Below are 25,474 nucleotides of genomic sequence, written 5' to 3'. Positions count from 1 at the left end.
TCTTCCCAATGTTTAATCTAATTCTTCCCTCTGTCAGGTTAAAGCCATTCCCTCTTGTCCTATCCCTACATGCCCTTGTAGTCCCTCTCCAGCTTTCTTGTAGGCCCCCTTTAGGCACTGGAAGCTGCTCTAAGGTCTCCCTGGAACCTTCTCTTCTCCAGGCTGAACAAACCCGACTCTCTCAGCCTGTCTCCATAGTAGAGATGCTCCAGCCCTCTGATCATCTCCGTGGCCTCCCCTGGGCTCACTCCAACCGGTTCATGTCCCTCTTGTGTCAGGGTCCCTGAGCTGGATGCAGTACTGCTGGTGGGGGCGTCTCACGGGATATTTCAGAATGTTTCTTTGCAGTGCGTGATGAGGCACTACTTGACCGGAGCAAACACTGTCCTGCCTGCATGTGTGGGAGCACTGCCAGCCATGACAGCTTCCCTTCCAGAGACAGTGTCTTCTGTGCAATTCTATTTTAGTTAGAATCAAAAACGAGAAAAGCTTTATATCCCTCGCATCTGAAAGGAAAGTAATATTCTGTGCATTGAGCAAAGCTCTGTTTAATTGGAGTTGTGCAACACAGCATTTGCTGCTCCAGACAGCAGCACAGGTATTTGCTGCTGCATTGCTCTTTGAAATCAGCTCTCCTCGCATTTTTATTGGAAAATCTTATTTGTTTCCCCTTGCAGGTGCTGTTTTCCCATGATCTTTCAAAGGCATTCCTGTTTCTCTTTGTCTTTCATTCCTGAATTGAGTGGATTGCCTTCTGCTTCATGAAACTAACGATGTGTGACACTCTTCTGTCTCATACCCGGGCAGCCTGCTCCTGACTTCTTTAATTCCAGGATTTTTTTTTTTAATTATTTTTTATTTTAAATAAAAAATTACACAATAAACCCCCAGGTTCCAGGGATGTTCTTTGTGAAAGTGGGGGTTCTGATTAAGGTGGCAGGGCTGTGTCTAATGACCCGCAGGTGCAAAAATGTACAGTCATTTAGGAATTTGAAAGCCACTGTGTGAGAAAGTCCTAAACTGAACGCTCCTCTGAGCCTGCGGTTAGGAAAACGTGGAGATTTGCCAGCCTGAACAAAAGCTCCGGGGGATGCGCAGAAATCTGCTCCCTCTCCTGGTAAAAAGAGCAAAGCACCGGAGGAGGGAACCCCTTCTCCTGCCCACCGCTGCTCCTCCGTCCTCCTGCAAGGCTCCCTGGTGGAAGATGGAGGTGCCAGAAGCAGGGATGAGAGGACTCGTGTTAAGAGCGCAGGGGTGTCCCTGCCAAGCTGCGTCACTGACTGCCCTGGGGTGGGAAGCGGGAGCTCCTGAGGGATGGGGAAGAGACAATCCAGCAGGAGAAAGGATTTTGTGTCGTTGCTGTGAATCCACAGAGAGGTGGGATTTCTGATAAAAGAGATTAATCACAGTTAGGAGCAGAATGATATTTCATCCTTAATGTGCATTACATGGGTTTGTGGCTGGTTCCTCTCTCCTTACAAAGCTTTCTCCTTACAGGACTTTTAGAGGTTTGTGAGTCTGGGGACCCTTCCAGTCTAGGTGTTTGCATACAGGCTCTCAAGTGTCTCAGAAACCAATTGAATTAATTTAATTATCCTATGTGTGATAAGCTCATGCTGCTGATCACAGGGGGGACAATTCTATATATATGTAACCATCACAAGTATTACATTCACAGTCATTTCTAGAACACCTACTGCTTTAGTATCTGAATTTGGGGGGTGAAACTAGCAAGTCGGCAATGATTTATTGCCACAAACAGTCTAAGGAATAATTTAGATAAATTACCAAAATTAATCAAAGCTGGGAAGACAAAAGGAACTGCAGGAACAACAAGGAAATGTAGCTGCGATGCTGGCATGGATACAGAGATTCAAGTTAAATGAAAGAACAACCACACACTAAAAAATTAAACCCAAACGTATAAAGGATATATTTGGGGAAGATACACTGGCTGGAAAACACTTGGCGGTACAAAACTTCTGGTCAATGCCACAGCAGTCTTCAGGAGGTTTTGTGGTGCGCAACTGGGGCCCGTCTTCCTTAAGTGTGCTCCTGTCCTTGGGCACGTAATGGGCATCTCATGTGTGATATTGCCTGCTCCACACATGAGCAAAACATGTGCCTGTAAGTCTGCGCACCAGGCTCTTCACCGGCTGCCCAGCTCCTCGTCTGAGCTTCCTTGGAGATATACAAGTGAAAGAGCTCTTGGAAATAAGGCACCGCACTGTTAATATGAAAATGGGTGTAGCTGATTTTCAGCAATACTCTTCCAAGATGATCCTTATCCATGAGTTTCAGCACTGACTTCTCTCTTGGTTGTAATGTGTTAAAGAGGGTCTGACTGACTCCGTGCCGCAACAGTGTGTCAAAATAAGTTATCATGTCAAGAAATAGAAAGCGGTTTCTTGTGGAGACCTATGTTCAGCAGTCTGGTTGCATTTGGCAGAGTACCTAAATGTTTGTTTAAAACTATATTTATGTCCCGTTGATTTCAGTGGGACTGAAATAAATCCCAAATGCTTCACTTAGCTGAGAACTCAAGCTCGGTCTCTTCAGGATCCCCCACCCTGACTGAATTCAGTGGAAGCTGAGGGAACTTGTCGTCCAGTAGGAAAACCAGTGTTTTACAAGGTATGATCTTAATGAAACGAATGATGCATCTTTTCCGACAGGAGTGAAAGGCAGAAGCACAAGACCATAGTATGTTTAGTTGAATAAAAGAGCAGCACACTGGAACACAAGGGTTATATTAGGAAAGCCTCCAAATTTTGTATATCACTAATAAACGATGTTACTGTAAGATACAATTTCTGGGGGTAGAAGCTGATCTGAGATAAAAGAGGAAAATTAATACGCAGAGCAAAGAAAGCATGAATGTTGGTTTGGTGTGATATATTTAGTAATAGTTGCATGTTACGCAGTTTAAATTATAAATTCAGAAACAATTCAGGAACAGTTATGTTTCTGAGAGCCAAGGGGCTGTAAGTCCAATGCTCATATTTGTTCACTGGCTTATCAGGCTGCAGACAGTGTATAATACATATCTGCCTTACAGGTGACCTTCTTTTTGAAGAGGGTTAACTACCATGCTTGTTCTGCCCTGGTCATTTCCTCCGCAGAGCCTGGTTCTCCTGGAGAGTCTTTGCATTCTGAACTAATGTCTGTAAGGAACTCATCTGAAACCACAGCTTTTATTAGACTGATGGCATCAGGCTGGACAGGAACCATGCCACCAGTGTTAGCCCTAGAGCCATCCTGAGGCACTTAATTTCTATTTTGAACTGACCTGTTATGACTCTGCCTGTGCCCTTCCCAGTTTGGAAGGGTGAATTCAGTGTGACAAGACATAAGGAAGATATTCTGAGTGTAATCCTACCACTAAGAATTTCTACTGCCTTAATTTGTATGTCTTATACTGTGGGATATGAGAAAGTGGGAGCCTTAACTCACTTGTGAAAGATACACTATGAAACTGAGTAAATGATTGATTTGAGGCATAGTAGTTGCTCACCTCTACACATCACTAGGTAAAGGTACCCAGAAGAGACGGAAACAGTAAGACTATTCAGTATTTCTCTAATTTTTTACCATTCTTATGCATGGAAGTTACACACCAGTTTATCGTTGGGGCACTGTCTTGTTTCTGTTCTTGTCTCTCTATAAAGTTAATTTAAAACATCACCTGATGGAGCATACCAGGTGAGCCTCAGATGACAATATCAATTTTTGTCATGAGGAAGAGGAGCGATGTTCGAGTGGTTGCGAGTTTATGGGAAATGAGCTGTCACCTACTCAGGTCCCTGGCACTGTAGATTTAGGTAGTGTAAAATTGCCATTGAGACTGGCCCTTAATGGCTGGCCCGATTCTGATAGTCAGATGAACTGGTGGAGATATAAAGAGGAGAGTGTAATGAGTTATATTTCACATGGTGTTCTCACCTTAGACAATGGCAGAAAACCTTGGGACTTGCTCTCCTTTCATGTATGAATGCTTTGGGCAGGATGAGCTTCCCTGCGCTCACCCAAGATTCACTCACCAGCCTAAAACCTGCCAAGGGTCTGCTGAGCCGGAGGAGGAGGGTGACCTGGGGGGGTGCTTTAGCCTGTACATTAGCACTACCTGATACAGTATATCTCCTCTGGGGCAGGATAAGGAGGATGCCACAGACCATGACCATCACAGCTCTATCCAGCTGTATCCAGCTGTATCCCTCCAACAAACCCCAGTGAAGACAAGGGCCACAGAGAAACACAAATCCTTCAGCAACCTGAGCCATGCATTCTCTGTGCGCAGTCACTGAACACTTAATTTTGCAGTACTATCAGTCACAACGATTGAGGCCAGGTTGGACAGGGCTTTGAGCAGCCTGGTCTAGTGGAGGGTGTTCCTGCCTATGTCAGGGGGGGTGGAACTAGATAACCTCAAAGTCCTTTCCAAGCCAAACCATTCTATGAGTCTATGATTCTATGATTTATAAAGCTGCTCTCTATGGCTATATATAGGCTGTTCAGTCTGAGGTTCAATGCCAATCTCTTCACACACATTAATACCTCATTGTGTCATGCAGGGAAGTGTTAGCCTTACCCCCGGTTAAAGAATACAGCACAGAACTTAGGGCCACAGCCCTGCAAATGGTGATACACCTGCTCTGCCGTCTTAGAAAAGCAGTGTCATGAAATCAGTAGGTTATGTCCCCTGGTGATGCCCTCCGTCTGCAGGACTGCAGCGTGTGCACTTTGCCAGGAGAGAAGCCGTTGTGCTGCTTGCAGGTAAAAACTGCAGTCCCTGGCAGAGAACAATTGGATGGGGCTCAGATGTGGTTTTGTGAATGAAGCTTATGTCCTGGTGACCCATCTCAAGCAGAGGGAATGTTACTAAACATGCATTCCCAGAGGCAAACGGACTGCAAGCTCATCTTTCCCTACAGGACACACATGCATAGAGTGGCCAGGAAAGCACCAGACGCTGCTTGTTAAAAATTGGCATCTCTTCAACAGAACTACCAGTGATTTTTCCATAAAACACATTAAGATTCAGTATAAATGCCTTTATGGATTTCACACCACATTAAAAGCGGTGATTGATTGACTACATTCCCTTTAGCTTATTTTTCATCCTTTGACAGCTGTTAACCAGGCAGAAGCATTATTAGCTCAATTTTCATGCTGTAAAAATATTTGGGTAAAGGAATTTGGCCAATTTTTCTCTTCTTGTTTCTGGTTTCCTATCAGTGTTGGTTCGATTGTTTTGACAAATGCAGAGTGTAACTAGCACAGCATCTTAACATGAATCCTGATTTTAGAGCCAAGCTTCCAGGTTTGCTAAGGAGATTTTAAGCTTGAAGTAAAGAGACACAAGTTCTAATTACAGCACTCCTAAGCAAAGTTTTAGGGTCATCCAGGTTTAAATATGTTTTTGCTCTTCATAAAGGTAAAAGCTGCTTGTGGAACGTGGGCTGTCTGGTTCAAAAGTAGGATCTCCCTGCCATGGTCAATAGATGGCATATGAAAAATAGCTATGGAATGCTGGTGCTAAGTTGAATCTTTTTTCCTTTGTGTAGACTGCAGACGGGAGAATATCCTCCCTGTTCATCAATCTCTTCAGTCTTCATTACTAACTGTGTGACTAAACTTCAGTACTATCTGGCTGTCTTCTGGAATTAGAAGTCTCCTAAAGCAAACTCCTTTGCAATTAAGTGTCAAAGTTGTTAAAGTGTAAAGTATGGCAATAAAAAATTTCCCAGATGCCTTAATAGCTCTGACAGATTTGATAGAGCCTGCTGCAGCCCCCCGGGAATTTACACTACACCGGCATTGTTCATCATTTCAAGCAAAACCATTGTGCAAAGTCAGCAAGGTGACTGGTAAACAGAACCCAGTCCTACTCTCAGTCAGTCAGGGGCAATGCAAGACAGCACCTGTGAAGTCAGTGAGTTGCTCCACATTTAATTCAGAGGAGCCAACAGCACAGCCTGAGCATTTCTGAGGTGTGCCCATGTTAGAAACAGTGCTGCTTCCCTCCTGTGGGCTCTGGGCTCCATCACCCCTGCGATGGGAAACTGAGGAGCTTGGTGAATCCCAGCTGTGCCTGAAAGAATTTCTTGTGTAGTGAGAAGCAAACACCTGAACCCTTCTCAGCGTGCTCGTCTGAGTGTGAATTACAGGAGCTTGTAAAACATACAAAGCGAGAAAGTTTTTGACCCAACGTACAAGCAATTTTAACACCTACTTTCCTGGAATATGGTTATTTTCCAATCAAGGCTGAGTTTTGAAATGTAAACGTTACTGGTCATTGCTAAAGTAAGGTCTGTTTTTCAAACATTAAAGTCCCTTTCCTTTTTAAACAGGCACATTGGCAATAGGCGTATTGCAGGAGTATAAAGCGTTCCCTGGTGAGCAGCATAAAATAGCCACTGCAACTCCAGTCTGCAGTATTAGCAATCTTAAACAATACTAAGTACTCATTTCTTCTTCCAACCAAATATTTATGATTTTATACACAGATATATAATAAGTAAGCTAGAGGTAGAGAAAATGCGCATTTACTTTCCCCTCAGTTTAGAGACAAAGTAAGCTTATATAATTCAGGTGTTTGCTTTCCACATCACAAGAAGAACAGGAGTGTCAATAAGGAAGTGCTTCCTGTAGCTATAAATCCTGGAGATGCCTTGAAAATGAGCAAACTACTAGTCAAGGAGAAAACAAACCTGCCATGTCCATCTCAATCATAAAGAATATGTTACAGTGCAGAGCATTCACATTTCCATTTGCTGGATCAGAAAAGGGGTCCTGTTTGTCCAGGAGTTTCAAAAAGCAACATCTTGAACTCTGAGCCTTCCCTTTTGTCCAAAGGCTTTCCACCAGGCTCCAGTACGTGTGGGATGTAGCTACATCAGGCAGGACAAGCGTCCCCATATGATCACCTAATGAGTGAGCCCTAAGCAGAAAGCGAGGTAGCAGCATTAGTGCACTAAGCCGGGCATAACTGGCTCATGCAAAGCCAGGCTAAATTAACCCCAGAGCAGCACTGCACGAAGATGACGGCCCTGCGGCCAGGACCTACGAGGGTGCCTGTGCCCACCACACCACTGGTGCCTGTATGGCTTTTGCCAGGAGCTGGCTGTGATGCCTCACACCATGCATGTGTCTCCCTTCCCTCCCTGCATGACTCTGTTTCTTCTTTGCATCTGCCCCAACCAACCAGGAGTAGTGGACCAGGTCACCACTGACAAGCTGCACACATGAGACATAGCCCCCATTATTCACATGAATTAAGACAGAAACCTACTTCTGTTTTCCTAGGCTTATTCATATAATTAATTGATATCTCAATCCAGGAACAGACAAAGATATAGCAGCATTTCAGTGCATTCCTTGGGGAAACAGTACACAGAGACAGCACAATTAATTTAGATAATATCTATTTAGATGGCAAGTTAATTTTAGTGCATAGAACCAGACAGGAGAACCATTTTTTGGAAAACACGTGAGAGAGTCAAATTTTCTTTCCCTTTACCTGTCGGCAACCATCCATCAAACATGTTTTTGTTTGATGGCAAAGACATGCAGAAAGCACAGCAAAACCTCTGCTGAATTTCTGCACATTTCTGGGGCATTTGTCCCCCAGCTCATTTTCACATGGAAAGTGTAGCAAAGCCTGAAACAACACAATGTCTGGCTTAGCTATATTGAAATCAGTTGTCTTATGTCTTGTCAGCATCAGAAATACAGCTTCCCAGAGCTAAGTCAATTAATTAATTAAATATTCTGTGTGTGCCTTGCAATGATGGGGGGAAGAAAAGTGGCAAATAATCCTCATCCAATTCATAAGCAAACTAGGTTACTGTAAAGTTGTCCTTGCCACCAAGTGCCAAAGTGCAGCATGTAGTTCTCACCTCCTTGTGGGTTGCCATCTGCCATTACATCTCCCTCTCCTTCCTCCATCTCCCTGTTGGGGTAAGGTTGGACCATCAGGGGTTTTGGCAGGTGGTGTTGAAAATCCCTCAGCACTGTGAGTTTCCTACAGGCCAGTGCAGTCTGCTGCTAATATTGCTTTAGACTCTGCCTGCAGGAGATGAAGTTACACAGACTCTGTGCTGCTCTTGGGCTCAACCCCAAATCACTGTAAAAGAAGTGCACTGGAGAGCCTCTGTTCAGGCCTGGAGGCTGGAATTTGCAGTGAAGTGTTCTGCATCCTCACACAGGACTGCAACAGCCAGTGACTATGCCATGTTGTAGTGCAGCAGGGCTTTTAAAGCTTGAACAATGCATCTTTGGGCGTTTAAAAATTGCTTCCAGGGTTGGTTTTCAACACCTGCATCTCTTAACAGCTCACGGGAGTCTCTGTTTTGCAGTGTGAAATTCTGCTTGTGTTTGCACAGGTCATTATTCCCAAGCACAGATTAGGCTCCACTCCAGGAGAATTTCACTTGGAAATGATAAAGTAAAATGGGATCCACTGATTGCCATGCAACAACCAACAAATCAGGCAGTGAGAAAATATCTGCTTTCTGCCTCAACAGTTCACTTGGATCCCAGGCTGCTTTTGCAGCACACAATAAAAGAAAGTCCCAAGCGTTATTGACCAAGATCATGCATCCTCTGAAGCACAAAGCAGATTTTAGTAACCGTTTTCTGCTACAGCTGGCCCCAGCTATGAAGTTTATACAAGAGTAAAAGTCACAGACCACAAACAAAGAAGATGCCTCTGTCTGCTCAGGAAATCTCTCCTGTAGCCATTTCAAACCCTCTTTACATCCAGATGGGTATTTGCATTGCTGGCTTTTTAGGAAAATGAAGCAGGACACAGTGTAAGCTTACTAGTTCATGAAGTGTTACTTATAATTTATTTTTATGCTTATGCAAGACAGAGCTTGAACCTTTGGGGCAAGATCTGTTCCGTGAAGACTGTGACATTCACATCAAATGTGCGGCCTGAATATTGGGCAAAGGGGACGTTCAAGAGAGGATTTTTTCATACGTGTGGCTCCGTATCTGCCATCATTTCATTCGCACATCACATTACAACATTGGGAAATGAAGTCTAATGAGTTTTTAGGCACCTCCTGCTACAACCTAGATTTTATTCTATTTTAAGTTTTTAAAAATGTAACTTTAAATGAAATAGCCATGTCTGGCTCTTTGGAGTTAAGTAAGCAATTAATAGAAACCAGTGCAATCTAAGCACCCTGACTCACGTTCCCCGAGGCGAATAGCTTAGGATGCTCTATTTGCAGATCCTCTCACAGCAGTGTCAGCATTAAAATGTTTGCACCTCAGCCACTGCAATGCCAGAGCAGACATGCATTGTAAATTCATTTTCATCAGAGGTTTAAACCGGTATGGCCGCACCAGACTCTGAACAAGCGTCTCCTCCTTCCAGCAACTCTACAGAAGTGTTATTTCTAGGCACTGGGCAAGGCTGACATCTGAGGACCACAGGCCTGGATTTTCTAGAGCTTCTCTTTAGGTGCTGTGCAGCCAGTGGACACAGGACTGGGTGTCATCATCCATGGCAGGACGTTTCTCCAGGTACAGGCTTGGTACTTCTGGCAGAGCAGGAGTTAGCAAAGGAAGGGCAGTTCTTAGTCTGAAGTCCACAGAATAACTGTCAAGTTTTTCCACACAAAAGGTGGAACTTTGCCCCATCAGTGCCCTGAAAGGGAATATTCTTGCATCAACCTTCCCACAAAAGTGACATTTTTATGTGAGGTGTGAAAAGATTTCACACTAAGATAAATTAACAATTACCTGCCATGTGATACAACAGCATTCTCCTTTCAGAGTCATTCATGCAGTTTTACCCTGGGCAACGTATATAGATCGATCTGTCCCGTAGCCATAACACTTCACACAAATCTGCTACGCATTCAGCTCTAATACCCTTCACATGGGGTTACTGGTTCAGCTTGTATCTATTGCTTAATCAATGAGAAATAAAACTCCATTCTCTCCCAGACTGCTGCTTCAGCTAATAAAGGCTTGGTCTGCTTTGCCTGAGTATCCTAATTAATAATAATGAAATACTGTAAGTAGAGCTGATATATTTGGAAGTCTTTTTTTTTCTTTTCTTCTTCTTTTGCCAGAATGGGAACTCAGTAATGCCTGGAGTTTTATTTGTCACTGAATTACTCTTTAATTGGAACTGATTGCCTGAGCTGCTGTTTGTAACTGCAGCACTCTCTCTACTCAGTTGAGGGGGAAACCTTTAACATCCCCACCAACAGGGCTGCAATGTTTGCTGTGACAGACTGCAAGATACTGAAATCCATCCCTGGGTAGAGAGAGATTTAATATGCATCGTTTTGTCCTAGTGGGTTAGAAAAACCTACTGACTGGTGGTGTCGCATCATCTCTAGACTGATAATAGCAGCAGGCTTGGTTTGTGCTGGTAGCAGGCTGTAAAGGGATGAGCAGCAGTCTTATAAACACAATGTCAAGTAACATATATCAGCAATTTGCTGTGTATTTGTTTCCTGTACCTCTGCCCCATGGAGGGCACTGACCTTAACACAAAATAATAAGGTTAACAGAGACAGTTTGGGAAATCTTCTCCAAACCTGCTAGATTCCCATCTCCTGAGGGCCTGAAGATTAAATGGCTACTGGAGAGCCAGAAAAGCTGGAGGTTTGTTGAAATAGGTAAGTATACTTCTACTTGCCATGCTAGCAATGGTTTATAAATGAGTTTCCAGAAGGGGTTAAATAGAAAGAACTGCAGTGACACAGATGTAAGGGCTCCTGCAGAAACACTGCTCAGTGGCTGAGGGGAACAGATTGATCTCCCAAGAAGCCAGTGGTGAAAAGATCTTACATTACTTTATGTTTCTATGGTTTGAAAATACGCAGGAAGATATAATACCTTATGACAAAAACCAATTACCCAGAGTAACGCCTTTGATGGTTATAGTGTAGGAAGGATGTTCATGAGAATTTTCCTGTATCAGTATTTAGAGCATTTTTTCCTGTTGCCTTTTAGAGGAATCTGCGGTGTGTAAAATGTGCATCGTTTTTTAAAAGCCTGGTAAGATCCTTTCTAATTGGTAGCTGAATGATATCCTTTGTAATGTGGTATGCAAACGTTAGGACACTTCATGTGATTTCCAGTCATGCTCATTTGAAATACTTTATTCAGGAATGCTTGTTTTGTCCTCTGCAGAGGTCTGCTGTTGCCTTGTTGAAGTAGCTGCTGCACTCTAATTTGGGCAAGGCCTGGATCTCAATGCAAGGTTTGCAGGAAAAAAACAAAGATGGAGTACTTAGGAAAACTGCATACATTGCATATATGCAGGTCATTTTGTTTCTCTTCTTTTTTTTTGTCTCTTCCATGCTATTTTGGCCATAGGATAGTTCAGTTCTCCTTTTTTTTTCTCCAAATCAGCTAAGTAGCTTTAGTATCAAGTCTTCTTTGGGGCTGGATTAGGATTTACCAGAAAAGTAAGAAACCAAATAAAATTTTCAGTGCAGCAACAAAGTTTAAAGGTTTTCATGGTTATATATCAAAGGAGAGGATTATAGGTAAATCTTGAGTTAAGGTGATTATGCACGGCTCAGGTAGCAGCCACACCTGAAATTATGAGCTGTTCCAATTCACACAGTGTAAAAATCTGTGCACCCATAAAAAGAACCCTCAAATATGGTCCAGGGCAACAAAAATATTTTAGACCGGTGTGCTGGCTTTGGCTGGGACAGAGTTAATTTTGTCCTTAGTAGCTGCTATGGGGCTGTGTTTTGGATTTGTGCTGGAAACAGTGCTGATAATTCAGGAATGGTTTTGTTATTGCTGAGCAGTGCTTACACAGTCAAGTTCTTTTCTGCCCCTCACACCACCCCATCAGTGAGCAGGCTGGGGGTGCACAAGAAGTTGAGAGGGGACATGAGCTGGGACAGCTGATCCCGACTGACCACAGGGATATTCATAGAATCATAGAACATGTGGAGAATGTATAAGGCAAATTTTGTATTGTTTAACATAGTGCAAACTCAAGGGAGAAACGTCATGGTTTATAAATACTATGAAGCCAACAGCATAAATGAAAGAAGGGAATTACTTAGTCTCAGAAAATAGCAGGTCAAGAAGAAATGGCCTCAAGCTAAGAACAGGAAAGCTTAGATTACAAAAAGCTCTTCATGGAGCAATTAGATGGCCATATATGTACCTAGAAAAGGTTGGGAAAGACGTGTTTCACTTTTTAAAAAGCTCCCATTAGAGTAAATGTGTCAGAGCAAACCCCATTGAAAATAGACGGCACTAGCACAGAAAGGGTCTTGCTCTTGGTTCACTGAATTAGTAAAGTCAGCTAACTGGGACTCTCTCTGGTGCCCATGTTACCCTGTACCTGATATATTACGTCTTTTGCAAAGTAGGTAGAAAAATATTAATATGCAGTCAGAATAAAACACCACTGTTCTGGCTGCAGTGAGCTTCACACTTATTTTACTATGTTGTCAATTTCTGCATCTAGCAGTATCAAATCCACTTCTCTTGCTGTAAATATTTAAGTACAGTTTAAAGAAATCAGAAATATGATGTCTTTCTCAGAAGGCAAGACTGTCCTTTAAATATGTGGGACAGGACTGAGTGACCTCAGTTCTGACAGTGCTGTCTATTCTTTTAAGGACCTAATTCCCAGTGAAGTCTGTAAGAATAATGTTTTACCCCTTCTATGCTTTTTATGGATCATATGTCAAAAGGATATGATGCCATAAGCATATCATGTGGTTTACTTTGGGGTTTGATGTTGGTTTGTTTTATGGGGTTTTGTTGTTGTTTTATTCTTTCATGAATATCTGCAATGTAATCAGTAAAGTCAATGGTACTCTGGAAGCAGGATATACGGTCTCATCTAAGTATCTTTACTCAGCAATGGAATAAAGGATTGGACTGGCTTTCCAGTTGTTAATTTGTTTTCTCCACATAGGCAGCTGTTCTCTTTGCAACAGCACTTCAAATATTACACATTTAAATGGTTACTCTGTTAGAGCTTATTTTATTTTTCAGCGAAAAAGCAGTGGATGTTCTTTCCTTGGAAAAAAAGAAAAAGGTTAAAATGTGATTTTAAGATGAAAACCATATTTCTTGTCATAACAAAATAATTTCTTTTCATAGCAAAATAGCTTGACTCAAGTCAAGCTCTGGGTTCAAACTAATTGGTGATATTTCTTCAAATTAGTTATGGATTGTCACAGTCAAAATCAGTTTCTTTACATTAGCATGACATTTTCCATCCCTTAAGTTCTCATGGAAACATATGTAAATTTGATGGCAGTGTTTTTCAGGAAACCTGTAAAATACATGTCTGAAATGTGGAGATAGTCTTAAACTATGGTTTTCTGAATTAGAGAATAAAACATGCAACATTAAGCCATTTCAAGTTAGCAATGCCAGTTGCTGTAACTCATCTCTTAAATGTCTCAGAACTGGGAGTGATTGATGAACCTAATTGGCTCCAAAAAACTCCCAAAGGCTTTTTCAAGCAAAAGAAATAAAACTCACAACTGTGCCTACTGTACTATATTTGTGAAAAGTAAGTATATCTAGAGTTCCTTCTGCTCTGAAATGTTCCTGGGGATCTTATTCTACAGATGGAAACATAACATACCTGACACTGAACTTTACTTCAAATTTATGCTGATGTAAACAAAATCTGGAGGATCTCTTCAGCATATGAAACCCATAATAAAGCCTTAAGGAAGCCCTTCCTCCCATATAACTTATTTGGGCAAATGACAGCTCAGATCAATCAGTGTATTGTTCTAATAAATAATTTCTTAATTGCACCCATTAAAAATCATTATGACTTTACAACATTATATGAAAGATTGAAAGGTAATACATATTTCAGTCACGTAGAGTTCAAAAATAAGAACATCCTAAGGACACTGTGAGCATCCATCAGCTGTGTGAAGAAAGATAAACGATGGCATGTAACATTATCCACTTAAGTGCCATGACGCTATCTGTAAACTAATGAGAATTCATTACAAAGATACTAGAGAAAATCAGATTACCTTGGATTTATGGCAAGGTAAATCTGGTTTTGCTTATTGTCTGTTTGTTTGTTTTCAAAGTTCTTACAAATGAGCAGCCATTATCTTCTTTATTGTGATTTTATGGTTTTCCCCTCTCTGTGAATTGGAAAAGATTAGTATTAGAAACCTGATTCAGATTCAATCCAGTGTATCGATCTGCTTTTTGAAGCAGCTGAGTCTGAAGCAGGGATGTTTTATCTGTGTTCTCACACAAGCTTTAGCAAGCATCAGCTGGTCACACAGAGATTTTCAAGTGACCACTGACTATCTATTTCCTTTAACATGTATGATTTTTTCAAGTGTTTAGCACCAACGGTCTGAAAATTATAAAGAAGGCCTGGAAGAGACTGTGGTAGGGGACATGTACAACTGGGACAACCAGCAACAATAGTCTGGGGAAGAATAGGAGGAAAATGTATGGCATCTATGGAAGAGGTGCAAACAAAGTGAGTTGAATCCACTGTGAGATGCCATGTGGTACCAGCATTTCCTAGAGTATCCAATCCATGCAGCAACATTTTTCACACCATGTTAAATAACAAGTAAGTAGTTTTGTAGTAAAAATTCTAACTCTCCATTTGATCAGATGTTGGAATGTACCAATACACGTATAATGTAAGGATACAGAAGAAAGCATGTGAGTGAAGAGGGGAGGGGTAGAGAAAGGTATTTGTATCTTCTTCCTGCCCCCTCAGGGTTCACACCTTTATATTAATCATTGGTGTGAAATATTAATTTCTTTTGAGAGTGACTTGCTGAACTCTGCAGATTGTTTTGATGGCTCAGGCCAGGAACAGGAATGTGATGTCCTCTGAGGCAGGTCACTACATGTGTTTCTATGAGAAATTGGGAACCTACAGAGAACTTTTGAAGTCAGAAAGCCTGACAGCTGACCCTTGTGCTGGTGAGGCATATGTAGGTCATGTGTTCGTACAGGAGCTCTTTGCCCTTGTTAGTGTTCTACCACCTAAATGCTAGAAGGTATCCATCAAGGTCTATCAGAGTAACCTCGTTTTAGTAGTCCCTGCTGATGCACAGTTAAGATCTTTAAAGCAATGCTGTTAAATTGCAGCAGTTAAATTGGCAGCTGCTATAAATTGTATCTAAGTTGGGCTGGATCAGTAAGATCCAAAGTCTCTTTGTATTCTGCTCTTTCTAACACCAAGAAAAGGCTCTAATACTTGTTATTATTCTTCTGTCTTAAATAAAGATATCATGGCACAGAGAAATCAGACCTTATCTCTTCCATGTAAAAGATGGAAACATTACCCATAGCACACTTATCCAGTCAGGTCTAAGCCTGTACATGTTTCCTGCTTGGTTATGACTGGAGTCAATCCTCACATCTCCACTTCTTAGTGAGGTGTCTTGTTCAGAAAGAGGATGGCTCAGCAGTTCAAGTCCTCACTGGTGAACAGAAATTTTGATGTTCCCTGCTAAGGTTTGTTGTACATGAGGAATAAATTCTCTTGATTGTAATATTCTGGCGAGTACTTTTTGGAGATTGATTAAATGTTTCAGCTTTGCTCAGTCTATTAATCTCAGCAGCCATTTATTGCTTCGTATACTACAGTGCATTGGGGATTATCCCTTAAGCACTGTGTGTAGAAAGCATGTAGCAGCAGGATACAAATCTTGTGTCTTGGAAATGCTTCTCTGGAAATGAAGAACAGGAGCTGTCAGTAAAAGCCAGGATAGTTTATGCTAGCGCTGAATGCCTCAACCTTTTGTCATCAGTACTGCAAGCTCCCATTTCCTACATCAAATAAGTGATACTAACTCTCTGATGTAAATTAGTGTACCACTGCTGCTACACTCTTACTTTTCTGTTGATTCCTGGTGATATCTGAGCCAGTGGGATGGGGACTTAAAGCACTGCAAACTTCTTAGAATAGTATCTTCAATTGCTGTTGTCTATTGGCCAGACTGTTCAGCCTCTTAATCCAGTGAACTGTTACCTCCACCTACAAATGTTGCAGGTATTATTATTCTGCATATTAAGCATATACTTAAAGACAATCTGTGCATCCTAGAGGACTACACAAACATATATCAGCTATGTTACCGCTAAGGCTACCAACATGAATAAACCAGGCCCTGAGAAGTCTCTTACTATATACTGAGTCTTTAGCTATTATTTTTTTCGTTTTGTCTTGTGAAAATTGGTGCTTCGCCAACAACATTAACTAATACCTGTAACATCCCTTACAGGCATCAGGCTTAACCATCGTAGTTTTAAATAAACGGAAAACTGAAAACTAAAAAGTGAAACAAAGTTCAGGGATCTCATGGGAGTCCCCAGCTCTCTCATGCAAAGTTTCTCAGACTAGAGAAAGTGAAGGATGAGTGGAAGTAAAAGCAGTAAGAGCAAAGAAAGGAACATATAAAAGTGCTAGAGAAAGAAAGGGAGTTTCAATCTGACAGCCTCCAGATAACAAAGCACAGTCTGGGCATAACAGGAAGGGCAACTGGTGGCTATGGAGATAGTGTGGCAGTACATGGGCATTATTACTACTGTAAAGAATAGTCACTCAAAGTTGTCATCTCTTTGCCTCTCCTTCCCTCTGGCATCTCAAAGCTGAGATAGATCATAAAACTTTGCAGGCACAGATCCTACCAGTCCCCATCATGCAAAGCTCCTCTCACATAGTAGGTTATTTAAAGCTTTAGGGCTTAAGGGTTTCCTTAACCATGAGTGCAGAGGGATAAGAAGGAAAATGCTAATAGCATTCCTCTTCAGACTAGTAACCATACTGGAAAACTTTTTGGTTTGGGTCTGTTGGTTTGTTGGGTTTTGGTTGTGTTTATTTTCCTTTCCTTTATTAGGGAAAATGGATAATAGTTTATGTATATTCAATCACAGTCTTTCCCAAACAGATTGACATTGCTGTTGCCATCAGACAACAAATATATTCCTTTTGTTTCTACATTCAGTGGGTTGGTAGGAAGACAAACAGTATGTGCTGAAAACGGGGAACAGCATTTTTGCAGAGCTGTCTCTAACTTCCAATGGCTGGACGACCCTCCTCATAGTCAGAGAAGACACCTCTTCATGGCAGCATGCCCCACAGCCACAGTGGTCCATTCAGTGTCATTCTCCTTGTAATTAAGAAGTTACCAGATATTGTGAGTTTCCCATGGGCTTATTTCCAGGAAAATACCCTTTGAGAGTCTGAAGTCATTCAGCCACCCCTGGTTTCCCAGTTCTCCTGCAAAATCCTCTCCAATCAACCTCCACTTCAGCCTCTACAAGGTAAATTAGTAGGAACTAAGATAATAAATGTATTTAGCAGACGAAGCCAAAGTATGGCACACTGGGGAAAGGTTGAGATGCTTATTAGAAATGGAATTTTTGAGTTACCAGCATATTAGGGTCTTTTACAAAGTGAGTGAACATATAAATGTTTTTTTTTTTGTCTAGTATATTTTGATTGCCAAGGTTTCAAGAAGCTTCTCAAATAAACTAAACCTTTTGAGAAAAGAGAATGTATAACTAATAAACTGTCACACCACACAACTGCCCCCCCCCCAGTAATTAAAAGGTGGGAAATAAAAGACAGGAATAAATGGCCAGGTTTTGCAGCAGAGGTTGGTTACCAGATACTACTGTGGAAATCCATGCTGCAGCTTCTGCTGTACCAGATGCAAGAGGGTAGAGAGTGAAGTGGCAATGTTTGCAGATGGCACAGATATTCAGAGTAAAGCTGAATGGGAAGATGTGCAAAAGAGATTCTTGTTGTATTTTATTAATTGGTGACAAAATAGCAGATGAAACTCAGTGTGAATACGTACCATGTAACACAGATGGGAATAATATGAACTATACATACATAGTATTAGGACATAAATTAGGTATTACCGCTCAGGAAAGTGGTCTTGGAGCAATATTTGGTCATCAAAAAAAACCCAAATTGCATATATTTAGCATTGTTAGAAAAGGAGTAGAGGAAAATAACAATAAAAAATTATCATACCCCTGTAAAAATCTACCATGAATTCCCATCTTGAATACAACAGAGATTTCTGATCACACACTTTCACAAAGAGCACAGCAAGGAAGGAGAAAGCTGTCAGAACAATAATTGCATAGAGTGGCTCCCATATGATGGCAGACTAAATGTTGTGGGAATCTTCAGCTTCCAAACACTTTGTGAAAGGTGAGCAGGAACAACCTTCCATTACTTTTCACAATTCAATAGTCAAAGGGCTTCAGGGCTGTAATTTTAAATCAAGAAAATGAAGAGGGTTTTTTCCATTCAGGACTGAATGATGAACCTGAATGGGACAGGATATTGTGCAGGTTGAAAGCATAAACAATTTTAAAAAGGAATTACAAAGTTAATGCAAAATAGACCTATTGATATTATTAAGCAAGATAGTCTGACTACAGTCTCCCTAAGAGAAGAAATTCCTTATAAGGCCTTTTTCAACATATGTGCCCTATTTCAACATTTTAGATGCACAGCACTGAGCTAGCCAGCCCTTTGACCTGACCTACTCCACAGAAGTGCTTCTGCTCTTGCATTCCCTGAACCTGGGAAGAGCCATACCCAATGTGAAGTTTTTCAGAGGTGAGTGACACTTCTTAACTCTGACTTCTTAGCCTGCTTTTATGGAGATTTCCCCAGTGCAGGTCTCTAGAAGGCTTGAGTCAAGACTGAAACAGAACAGTTGAACCTGGGGTCAGAGGGGTAGCTCAGAGAAACTTCGAGGTCCCTTCCAGACCTTTGATTTGGTAAGTTCTGCTGCAGATAAACTAGGAAATGCTGTCGTTGTCTTCTGACTGCTCAAGAACTGGGTACCCAGAAGAATGTCTTGTATCTATCCACATCAATCACTACTTTGTCCTGAGCCACAAGTTCAGAGTCAGACAGCAGTGAACTTCTGGGGCAAAAGACATATCGTAGGCTTTTTACGCTTATGTGAGAGGATATGGAAAATGCAGATTTATAGTGACCAACAGCAACATATGCTGCTAATTCCAAATCCCAAACTGCGCTGTGTTTCCCATCATCCCCAAGGAGCATGAAATCCTAGTTCAAAGCACTGGGAAAGTGCATTGAATGAAATCACCACCACAATGAAACAAGGACTTACTGAAAGATAAAAGCCCAGTGCTTCTTTATCTCTACATATTCCAGATAAGATAATACGAAACAGTTAAAGAGAAGCATCCCATTTCAGTGGAAATCCTCTCATGTGAAGAGGTTCTGAGAGTGAAATTAACCTGTGGGATTTAATTTAAATATTTTCCCTTGTCAGTCAGTCTCCCATGAAGCTTAGGGCCATCTAATTGCCTTTATTATTTTCATCCAATTAGTTTAATATTGTAGAGGCAAACAGAGATCCACATTAAAAATGTGTGCCAGGACTGTACAAAGCCAAGGTCTATACTGTACTAAAATTTATGTTAGGAAGACATGAGGCAGAGGTTTTCATCCAGGATGGCAATCTAATCCAATTTGCAAAGACAGATCATACTACAGAAAAAGGGGACAGGCTAGAAAAGAGCCACCAAATTACTTTGGGGGAGTTTCTAAATATTCTGTGGGAATGAAGTGATTAATGGTCTCTATTTCTCCTCATATCTCAGTAGACCTCATGGTTGATAATTACATTTTGTTCTTCATTAAAATGGCACCCAGTTGCTAAAATCTTTGCTGGGTTAATGGGTCACACAGTCAACATTTGGTGGGATTAATCGATTTGCTGTCAGGTGGAAACCTCCAGCACAGGAATAGCGGTGTCTCGGTGAAGAGAGTCGTCTGCAAAGAGAGTGTGGCTCAGTATTGTGTGTAAATCTTGTGGCCTCTGAAAGATACAACAGCAGCACACTGTCTTCATTTAGGTAAGAAGGTGTTCAGGAGCAAGCAAGCATGACCAAAATGATGCATTGTGTTCATGCACAAACTGGACAAATCCCTGACAAACTGTGCATGCACAAGGGTAAGATTCCCAGAGTCTTCTGTGAGATCAGCTTTTCCTGCCAAGTCTGTTGCTTGTGGTTATTCATGATTTGTCAGCAGTGTTTATTCAATTATAATAACACTGGAGTGGGTGAGGAAAGGTACATTTTGCAATCTACCTGTGTTCAATAATTAACGTTCATATTTAAGCAGGTAATTAAGTAGGTCTTTCAATCAGTTTTGCAAGTTTCTTTGAGCTCTGATGCTTTAAAGGGTACCTCACTTGCATTAGCCTACTGAAGACTCTGATAGTTATATCTTTATAAAGAGATCACAGAGCGATGTGACTTCACAAATGTTCCCATGTAGCTCAACTCATTCAAGTAATCCACACTAAAGTTTTATCTCGGTGTTAGTATGATTCTAAGAAGAAGTGGACTAGCTTAGGCCTAACATTACTGCAGCCTGTTATTTCTTCCCTTTTCCTATTACTTAATTTGTAATTCATACTGGGTAGTAACCAAAGTGCCTGCTGGGAGACTTTTTAAGCAGGTTTCCTTTGCAGGCCATTTGCTTTCTTATAACTGAACAAGGTGGGGCTGAATCTGACAGTCTTAAAAGGCTTTTTGTAAGAATGAGACACCACCCCATGTTTAGGGCTGTGATTGCTTTACAAAAGACAACTCACTTTGCCAAACATTGGAAAAGTCTACTTGTTTTCTTGAAATACAGTTATCCCTGGGGTTCTAGAAGTGGTAGTGGTGAAAAGGCAAAATGAAGCTGAAATCACTGATATTATTTTTATCAATGGATCAGCTGACATAAACAGTCACAGCCTTATTTTACTATGTCAGAGTATTGAAACTACTGTACCCAAATTCTGTTGTGATTCCTGGTGGGTTGTGATGTACGTATTTGTTAAGGTTACTCAATCTGTTAGCTGTCTGTAAGGCTCTGGTTCCAAGTTATTATTACTACAGCACTTGGGAAAAGAAAGCTGATTGGGATCAGCAAGGGAATTACATTTCTGCCCAGTTAGCTGGCGGACCCAAAACATGATTCACACTGACAATGCTTTATACTGTTTCTCTGTGTTATTCCTCACACAGTACCAGGGCTGAGAGGACAGTAAATATGTGATCTGGCATACAGTCTGCACAAAGTTAATCCCTTCAGAATTTCTAGAACAAATCTGAAGCAGTCAGGTGAGTTGTACAACTTCAGTGCCTTCCATCATCCAGTTGCGGCACTTCAATTCCCCGCTGCTAGGGGCCTAAAGCCTCGCACGCTTTCCCTTGGAACCACAACTTAGGAAAATTAGTCTCCAGTTCTTTAAAATTCATCTGCTTTGCTATTAAACTGATACACTGTAATGTCTTATCCTGTTGTGTATAATCTCTCTTCTTGAGAGCAGCTCAGCTGATGCAGCAGGGAGGCTGCCCAGCAGTGGGTTGTCCATGCTGTCACTATGAAATACAAGATGTGTGTCCTCCCTGACCCACTGCCGCTGGTCCTAATGCTGGCTGTCATGTATGCGTGAACAATATGAGAGTTCACAGTTAAGCATGGCCTTGTGAATAACATAAGGCCACTGCTGATGGTGATAATTTTCTCCCAGTAGAAGCAAAACTGTGTACCATAGGTCTGGTATCTCGAGTGCTACGTCTCTGTGAGATATGAAAGTATCAGGGGTTGTTTTATAAGTTTTAGTGAACAGGTTTAAACATCAGCTAAATGGTGTCTTCTCCACACAAGAAGCAGTAGTCCCCACAGAACGCAGCCTCACCTATTTAATCTGTCCCAAACTTTTTAGGAAAATGAACCCAGATCCAGCTGAAAGGTGGTCACACAGTTTACTCACAGTTACTTCCTCCCTTTCCACTAAATCGGATTCTCTCTTTATTTCTTTCCACTGTAAAAAACACATGGCATAATTCTGGTACTAGTTTAAGGTCCTGTGAACACCTGAGGGCTATAATTAAATGTATGTTTTATTATCTCAGAAATATGCATGGGTTAGCGGACAATTTTTCATGTACATGTGTTTTTTCGTTCTACTGTTGCTATTTCCCAAGGGTTTTGTTGACATTATTTGCTGATTGTACTTTGAGGCCTGCTTTTAACACTATTACATGGCCAGCAGAAGTCCCAGGAAAAGTCCAGAGAAGATTTTCCTGTAAGTGATCTCACTGCTGCACAAACACCCAAATGGTATCACCTCAGGAGCACAGATGCCACAGTGTAAGACCTTTAACAATCTATATACTAACCTTTGACATCTACACCTATGCTGCCAACTCTTCATCAACCAGGTACAGTGTGGTTAAGAAACTTCAGAAAATTTAATAATCCAACCCCTATGTCTTTGATAACACTGAAGACAATACTGCTGCTTCCAACTCTAACCTTCATTATAGCAGGTCCAGTTCAGCTATCTAGGCAACATCTCCCCTCCTTTTTCCAGAGTAATGTATTAGCTCTCACAGCAGGGCAAATGAATAAAACCAGCTTGGATCTAGAATAAGGATACCCATCCTTGCATGGGTCTCCAGCAGAGCCAACAAGCCCCATGGCAGCTGGCATGAACACTTGAATGGCTGTGGCAGGCACAGCTACATTCTAACAAAGTTTATTTCCTTGGCCCCAGCACTGCATCAACATGGACACTAGCATTCTAGAGAGAAGCTGGCTCTAGATGCAATCTAGTCATGCGTATGTTTATCCCTGCTTTTGCACTAATGAACACTACAAAAACAGCAAAGAAAGAATAGAGGGGTCTTGGAACACAGGACTTGGAAAATTGAGTAATCTAGGAAGGCAGAGTTGAGAGCTGGCAGTAAATGAAGAGCTTCAAGGTGCAATTTCGAGAGGGACTCATTGAGTGGAAGTCCAAAATTCCAGGTGTGATTTCACATTAGAGAAAAACACCATTTGAAAGGAAAAGAAAGAAAGGGTCAGAAAGTAGATACATTGACCTCTTAGAAATACAATCAGGAGAGTGTGGGAGGAGTACACAGGGGCTCTTCTTCTCATATCAATCTTGTATCTTCTGTCTCTTGCCTGCCAGAAGATATGAAAAGGTTAAAGTGCTGCTATCAAGGAAGAAACATTTTATGCATTTGCTTTCCATCCTGTTCCCTGCTATGAAACATCCTGCTTAATTTGTTGTCGCTAATTCCTTAATGTGTCATTATTATTTGACTTTTATTTTGTATTCTGTCATTTCTGTTTAATTCTCAGAAAAACAGTCTATGACTGGCAGTTGACTGTTACACAACTTTATGGCTGGAATGATAATTTGAGCAAAATCTGACTTTGGAGAAAATTCTTCCCAAAAGAAAGAAAGAAAAAAAAGGACAATATTCACTATAATTTGTCACTGGACTGATACAGGGCTCAACAAAATAAATGCACTGCATACTAAGTGTGGCACTAGTTGCTGGGCAATTAAAAAAAAATGTGATTTTATAGGTATTTTTAAAACACAAGTCTAACATTCTTCAAATTAGTCAGCTTATCAAAAGTTTCTGTTCCACAAACTGAATGGCTGAACAGGAAAAAGTCTTGCAGATGGAAACACAGATACAGCTACAGAAGAGATATAAAAAATAATTTATTTGATTCATGGTCTCTTCCAACTTGTCCTCTTGTAGCTCGAGAAATGCTTGGCTGAGTGAAGTTCTGCAGTTCTTTATTTTGGAGAAACACCTATTTTGTTTTAAGAAATCAGGGCTTTCCTGTTTTCTCCATAAATCAGGGAGGTGAAGAAATCCTATTACTTTTCTTCCATCTACAGCCAAATAACAGCGTCTCTACTTGTATGAGTGTTATGACTAAAGTCAACAGTATAATGCACTCAAAGACCTGTTCTTTTCTGTAGCCAAGTACGTGTGCACTTGTTGTCACACAGCATCAAGCAGGAGATGCTGGGATCGCTGCTTTCAGCCAAAGCTTTAGAGGCCAGGGGGAGACGCTGGGGTAATAACACTAAACAGCTTCTGTGTGATTAAGTGTTAACCCCTGTGCTTGTTCCTTCTGCTGCTAGATATTAATGACACCTAGCCCTTGGAGCTCTGTTTTTCTGTTTCTGTCTGTTTTCACAAAAAGGAAATATAAAAAGCTGTGCACTTCAGCTGACCTTCACTTTGTGAGCCACTGAATGCATCCTTGTGCTATTCACCCCATTCTGTTGTAATCTTAATGCAATTTGTTAGAGAAAATAGAGCCTTCTTTTCACTACCTACCTGCACCAGACACCTGGCATTGGATGGGGAATACTCTAACTACCTCTCGGAGCAGATATAACTATCCAGTCTTTCCCCCACTGAAGTGTTCTGTGTCTCCATCAAAAGCAATCTCTTCATAAAACTAAATCCACTTTGTTCAGTCACTGAGGCAACTGCTCTCCAAAGCCAAATAGTTGTTGATAGTAGAGACTGACATCTTACTGCTGTTCTCTTTCAGAGTTTCTTTTCTCTGAAATACTATATGATTGTAATGGACATAAGGGTTTGTCAGAGGGCTGGATAAGTAGATCTACAGCAACACTTACCACCTGCACTTAGCCAGACTTGACTTTCAAGACTACAGTAAGCAAGAAGGTCAGGATGAAGGATGGGAAGGAAAAGCTTCTGAAGAGGCAAAAGCAGTGCTGAAGATGTTCCGTGTGTCTCTTGGTATACCTACCTGGCCTCCAAAACAAAACAGCTGGTAATAGAAAAAGGAGTAACCAAACAGTGAATGCATAAGCAGTATCTCATTGCAGCTTGTTTGATTTTACAGCATTTCTTCTACTCTAAAGTCAGGGATTCTGGGAATAGAAGGAGGCAAAATTCTAGAACAGAGTGTACGTAGCAAAAATAAATTGTGTCCTTTCATGATGCTATTATCAGATCTGCAAAACGGGACTCTAGAGAAGCTTCAGGCCAGATCCTCAGCTGCTGCAACCTGCACAAGTCCTCTACCCAGCAGAACCGTGCGGACTGAGGTGAGTTGCCCACACAGCCTGCCCTTCTTGTACCTAGTCGGCATGGTGCTGTCCTGCATAGCAGCAGACAGCCAAACTACACAAGTGCGAAAGCGAATGTTCATAGTATTTCTTTTCTCACATGATATTGGATCAAGATTTAGTTTTAGATGGACTCAGTCCAGAAACAGTAGTGACAAAAAGCCAACAACCTGTATCACCAGGCTGATAAATGTTTTTGCACTGTGTACACCAGTAATACATAAAGAAGCCAAATCCTTCAATTTAATACAGACCTGAGTAGCATGGTTTTTTTTTTCTGACTAAAGGCAACACAATTGTACAAAGACATTTGTGAAGATTTTTAGGACTGAGCTCTTTGGTAAAAGAAACTGTGTCATAAGAAAATATTATGGTATATAATCTTTTTGGGTCTGTACACCACTATCTTGCAAGCATTCAGAATTAATTGACTGGTATTGACCACACGTTAATACTGAATTGCAGAATTAGATTATTAAGAACTATGTTATCATCTCTTGTGATTCAAGCTGTTAGATAAAAATCAT

The 25,474-nt window shown here is 41.2% G+C and overlaps 2 long non-coding RNA genes across 4 annotated transcripts in view; one reads left to right on the top strand and one right to left on the bottom strand.

The window, feature by feature from the left end:
* The window catches only part of LOC134171334 (uncharacterized), a 64,973-nt gene that overhangs the window by 29,634 nt on the left and 9,865 nt on the right, over positions 1-25,474 (bottom strand). For all 3 annotated transcript variants that reach the window (XR_009967601.1, XR_009967602.1, XR_009967603.1), the window contains exon 2: positions 15,856-15,997. This is a non-coding gene — a long non-coding RNA (uncharacterized LOC134171334). The remainder of the gene's footprint in view (positions 1-15,855; positions 15,998-25,474) is intronic.
* On the top strand, positions 9,977-24,840 carry LOC134171333 (uncharacterized). Its single transcript, XR_009967600.1, has 6 exons — positions 9,977-10,030; positions 17,187-17,286; positions 18,491-18,604; positions 19,750-19,881; positions 21,049-21,144; positions 24,722-24,840. It is a non-coding gene; the product is annotated as an uncharacterized LOC134171333 (long non-coding RNA).

This window comes from Pezoporus occidentalis, unplaced genomic scaffold (assembly GCF_034315485.1).
Source record: "Pezoporus occidentalis ecotype Australia unplaced genomic scaffold, CSIRO_AGI_Poc_V1 ctg4, whole genome shotgun sequence".
In the NCBI taxonomy this organism is placed as follows: Eukaryota; Metazoa; Chordata; class Aves; order Psittaciformes; family Psittacidae; genus Pezoporus; species Pezoporus occidentalis.
Note: the sequence above shows the minus strand (reverse complement) of the source record. Positions and strands in the feature narration are given on the sequence as shown.